At 44.8% G+C, this 5,641-nt stretch overlaps 1 pseudogene; it reads left to right on the top strand.

The window, feature by feature from the left end:
- Nucleotides 1-230: 230 nt before the first annotated feature.
- LOC145866029 (E3 ubiquitin/ISG15 ligase TRIM25-like) lies at nt 231-1,588 on the top strand (annotated as a pseudogene).
- The last annotated feature ends 4,053 nt before the right edge of the window (nt 1,589-5,641 follow it).

Raw genomic sequence — 5,641 nt, 5'->3', positions numbered from 1 at the left:
ACATAAGTGTATTATAAGGCATTATAAAGGTCATTAAAATAATTATAATATGTACTTCATAGAAACTGTTACCATTTATATTCTAATAACTCACATTTTAAGATTCATTATTTCATTTATTCCATGTTAAGGGCTCTAACATTGGAACAAAACTATTTGTCTCCCTCTTGATGTTGCATGCAGTTCCTCTCTCTCTTCCTCCCTCCCTCTAACCCCTCCCTCCCTCTAACCCCACCCCTCTGGCAGAACCAGGAAGTCCATCCCCCTTCACAAACTCTCTTCTGAGGAAACGAAACTGATCTGAGTCTCTGTCTCGTCTGTCTGTGTGAGAGTGAACAACCGTCCAAATGGCTCAACAGGGAGTTCTGCTGGACCAGGACCAGTTCTGTTGTTCTGTCTGTCTGGATCTACTGAAGGAACCAGTCACCATCCCCTGTGGACACAGTTACTGTAGGAGCTGTATTGAGGGCTGCTGGGATCAGGATGTTCTGAAAGGGGTCTATAGCTGTCCTCAGTGCAGAGAGACCTTCACTCCAAGGCCTATTCTGAGGAAAAATAACATGTTGGCTGAGGTGGTGGAGAAACTGAAGAAGACAGGACTCCAGGCTGCTCCCCCTCCTGCTCTGTGCTATGCTGGACCTAGAGATGTGGCGTGTGATTTCTGCACTGGGACCAGAAAGCAGAAAGCCCTCATGTCCTGTCTGGTGTGTCTGGCCTCTTACTGTGAGACTCACCTCCAATCTCACTACGAATCTCCTGCTTTGAAGAAGCACAAGCTGGTCAAAGCCACCGCACAACTACAGGAGAAGATCTGCTCTCATCATGACAAACTGCTGGAGGTTTACTGTCGTACCGATCAGCAGGGTATCTGTTATCAGTGTGTGATGGATGAACATAAAGGCCATGATACAGTGTCAGCTGCAGCAGAGAGGACTGAGAAACAGGTAAGACCAGAACAACTTGTTGGTGACTGTCTGATAAACAAAGAATTAAAGATACAGTAGGAACTATGGCTGTTTGAACATGAGATCATTGAAATGAAATTGATCCTCAGCAGAACAAATATGAACACAAACCTTGAGTATATTGATATGTCAACCCAGATTCTCCAGATGTATCACCATTTTATAATGTCAAACACTATTATCATTCTGAATGCCCTTTTATGAGTCCAAAGTTCAGTCTCAACCTGTTGATACATGTAGTCCTACCATAACAACTATAATCATTCACATAGCAACAAATAAATATCATTTAGTAAATGGACCATCCATTTTTTAGACCTTCCTCTCTATGGGCCCTATGTCACATTACTATACTATTGATCTACTGGACTAATAAAGCTTGATAGCTCATTGAAGAGTGATTCTCCACAGAGGCAGCTGGGGATGAGTCAGCAGAAGGTCCAGCAGAGATTCCAGGAGAGAGAGAAGGAGCTGAAGGAGCTCCAACAGGCTGTGGAGTCTTTCAAGGTGAGTATTGTTGACCAGAGGAGACACACCATTTCACCTGTCTCCTCCAGTCAGAGAGAGAGAGAGAGAGAGGTAGAGGGGCCCCTATCCAATCCCACTGACCCCACTGTTGGGAACAGGTTGTCACTGCTGAGGCAGTGAAGAAAGTAGAGGAGGATGGGTCAAGGCTGAGGGATCCTGAGAGGATCCCTGTGAGTAGTAGATCTGTGACAGCACAGAGGGATGGGCCAACCAGTGATATATGCTTCAGTAAGGTTGGCTTCTTAGTGTTCATAGCAAATGGTTATCAACTGTACCGCAGAAATGGAATGTAAATCACAGAAAAAAATATGTTTTGGTGGCAGCTGCAGAGAAGTATTTGGTCATACTAGATTTGACTTCAGAAGAGTTCCAGGGTGTGTTGGGTGGTGGTGTCCCGTCCTCCCAGGCCGTTGGCCTGGTGCAGGAGCAGATAGGGTCAAAGTAGTGGAATGGGGGTAGTGGGTTTTAATGAGTGTAGGGTTAGTTGGCCTGGTGCAGGAGCAGATAGGGTCAAAGTAGTGGAATGGGGGTAGTGGGTTTTAATGAGTGTAGGGTTAGTTGGCCTGGTGCAGGAGCAGATAGGGTCAAAGTAGTGGAATGGGGTAGTGGGTTTTAATGAGTGTAGGGTTAGTTGGCCTGGTGCAGGAGCAGATAGGGTCAAAGTAGTGGAATGGGGTACTGGGTTTTAATGAGTGTAGGGTTAGTTGGCCTGGTGCAGGAGCAGATAGGGTCAAAGTAGTGGAATGGGGTAGTGGGTTTTAATGAGTGTAGGGTTAGTTGGCCTGGTGCAGGAGCAGATAGGGTCAAAGTAGTGGAATGGGGTAGTGGGTTTTAATGAGTGTAGGGTTAGTTGGCCTGGTGCAGGAGCAGATAGAGTCAAAGTAGTGGAATGGGGGTAGTGGGTTTTAATGAGTGTAGGGTTAGTTGGCCTGGTGCAGGAGCAGATAGGGTCAAAGTAGTGGAATGGGCTAGTGGGTTTTAATGAGTGTAGGGTTAGTTGGCCTGGTGCAGGAGCAGATAGGGTCAAAGTAGTGGAATGGGGTACTGGGTTTTAATGAGTGTAGGGTTAGTTGGCCTGGTGCAGGAGCAGATAGGGTCAAAGTAGTGGAATGGGGTAGTGGGTTTTAATGAGTGTAGGGTTAGTTGGCCTGGTGCAGGAGCAGATAGGGTCAAAGTAGTGGAATGGGGTAGTGGGTTTTAATGAGTGTAGGGTTAGTTGGCCTGGTGCAGGAGCAGATAGGGTCAAAGTAGTGGAATGGGGGTAGTGGGTTTTAATGATTGTAGGGTTAGTTGGCCTGGTGCAGGAGCAGATAGGGTCAAAGTAGTGGAATGGGGTAGTGGGTTTTAATGAGTGTAGGGTTAGTTTGCCTGGTGCAGGAGCAGATAGGGTCAAAGTAGTGGAATGGGGTAGTGGGTTTTAATGATTGTAGGGTTAGTTGGCCTGGTGCAGGAGCAGATAGGGTCAAAGTAGTGGAATGGGGTAGTGGGTTTTTAATGAGTGTAGGGTTAGTTGGCCTGGTGCAGGAGCAGATAGGGTCAAAGTAGTGGAATGGGGGTAGTGGGTTTTAATGAGTGTAGGGTTAGTTGGCCTGGTGCAGGAGCATATAGGGTCAAAGTAGTGGAATGGGGGTAGTGGGTTTTAATGAGTGTAGGGTTAGTTGGCCTGGTGCAGGAGCAGATAGGGTCAAAGTAGTGGAATGGGGTAGTGGGTTTTAATGAGTGTAGGGTTAGTTGGCCTGGTGCAGGAGCAGATAGGGTCAAAGTAGTGGAATGGGGGTAGTGGGTTTTAATGATTGTAGGGTTAGTTGGCCTGGTGCAGGAGCAGATAGGGTCAAAGTAGTGGAATGGGGTAGTGGGTTTTAATGAGTGTAGGGTTAGTTTGCCTGGTGCAGGAGCAGATAGGGTCAAAGTAGTGGAGGGTTAGTTAGAAGGATGTTTTTTAGTATTATCATAATTTCCCCTTTTCCCATTTTGTATCCCATAATATCATGGATTTATATTATAGACCAGTTGAGGCAGGTGAGATGCCTTTGGATATACGACGTAATAAATTGTCATTAGCTTATTGGGTTGAAAGGCTGTGAGGTTGAGCATCCCACTGCTACTGTTCTAGATGACTGTTGGGAATATACTAGTAGACAAGGCAGTGGTTTTGGTTGGACAGTTGGAAAGCTTGCTGATGAGAGTAGTTTCAGGGAGTTGGAGGTTGGCCCTTTTCTGTGGTGATAGGGGATGTTCCTCCATGGTTACTCCCAGATCCTGTTGTTGATCTAACCTTGGTAGACAAAAGGAAAGATTGGGTCAGAAGTCAGTGATAAAGGGAAACTGGTTGACAATTACATTGGTAGAAGTTGTTATGCTTTTTTACCTCTTTTCACAGATGGATCCAAGGGCCCAGATAGTGGGCCCACAGGAGCAGGTGTTTACCTTCCTGAATGTGATGTGCAGATATGTAGAAGACTAACAGATGAACTGTCAGTGTACTCAGTTGAACTGTTGGTGATAATAGTTGTCCTCCAGTGGGTGGAGGACGTACAGCCTGTTAGAATTATAGTATCCTCAGATTCTCTGTCTGTATTGAATAGTTTATCATCTGGTAAATCTATTAGGAGTGACCTACTATTGGAGGTATTAATGTTATTATGGAGAATTGAGAGAATGGGTCTAGTAGTGAGATTCTGCTGGGTCCCAGCACATTCAGGTGTGGAATGGAATGAAATTGTAGACTAGTTAGCTAAAATAACTTTAAAACAAGATATAATATATATTAATGTTCCACTGGGTAGAGGTGAGGACAAATGTGAGATCAGAGACATTTTGATAGATGTGTGGCAGAAGAGATGGGACTCTGAGCACAAGGGACGGCATTTATATGTCCTCTAAAGAAAGGTCGGTGGACCAAGGTTCAAAGGTCAGATTAGGAAGGAAGAGGTGGTGTTTCCTCGATTGTGTTTAGGACATTGTACATTGAACTGGTCCTTCCATCTGGTTGGCAGCATGTGAATGGTTTGTGTCTGGAGGGTATTGTCAATGAAACGGTGGAGCATGTGTTGTTATAGTGTTGTAAGGATGTTGAAGAGAGGTAAAGATTGAAGTGTAGGGTCATTGAGGTTGGACGGGGTTGGATGGGGGGTTGGAAGGGATTTGGGGGATGGGGGAGGGTCCATTAGAAGTTAGTAGGGATCTTTTTTATTTTCTCAGAAGTACTGAGTTAGGTAGGAGGATTTAGAAATGGTGTAAACCGTGATTGAACACACTCCAGCACAGTAGGAGGCGCCACGCTCCTTTAACGTTGGTTTGAGGACCGCCATTATACCATAGAAGAAGAAGAAGTTGGTAACGTGAGGTTTTGTCGTTCGTGAAGAGTGCAGCTATTCTTTTGCCTATTTTCCAAATGTATTTTGTCATGGTGGGAGGGTTTGTTTATCGGTTTCCGCTGTTTATCGGTTAGAGTTGAGGAGGGAGTAGGGTAGTTTGATGTCCTCAACCGAGTGGAGAAGAAACGCTGTCTCTTCAGGTGCGTTGTGGAGAATGGTGTGGAGGAATTATTGATCCTGGTCGGTGAACAGGTGGGAGAGGAACATATACACTCTGTATCCAGAATGAACAAGGCGGTGGTTGTGGTAATGTAAAAGGTGAGTCTTGTTGTCCGGCTAGTTACCAGTATGATTTATGTGAGGGGTTGTGTTGGTGCTGATTTCGACAAGAGTAGTGGTGTCTAATCTGCCTCCGTTTATTACCACCGAACAGATCCGTAAAGAGTTGGTTCGTTTTGCTAAATGTGGAAGTGTTTTTCTGAACGAAATTCAAGGTTAAACAGGGGAGGGGTGGTACACAGGGTTTGTTAGCACAGAGGAGCCCAGTGATATAATATTATATATATAATATTACTATATGTCCCAGCTGTTTGCTGTGGTTTTGAAGTAATTCTCTTCCAGCCCGCGTTAACCTTGTAGGTTTACCTCAGGTAACTTATTATTAACTAACCTGGTAGGTTTACCTCAGGTAACTTATTATTAACTAACCTGGTAGGTTTACCTCAGGTAACTTATTATTAACTATCCTTGTAGGTTTACCTCAGGTAACTTATTATTAACTCTCCTTGTAGGTTTACCTCAGGTAACTGATTATTAACTAACCTTTTTTTA

This window comes from Salmo salar, unplaced genomic scaffold, assembly GCF_965601325.2.
Source record: "Salmo salar unplaced genomic scaffold, fSalSal1 ptg000117l, whole genome shotgun sequence".
Taxonomy (NCBI): domain Eukaryota; kingdom Metazoa; phylum Chordata; class Actinopteri; order Salmoniformes; family Salmonidae; genus Salmo; species Salmo salar.
The sequence above is the reverse complement of the archived record's forward strand: the minus strand, read 5'-3'. Positions and strand labels throughout refer to the sequence as shown.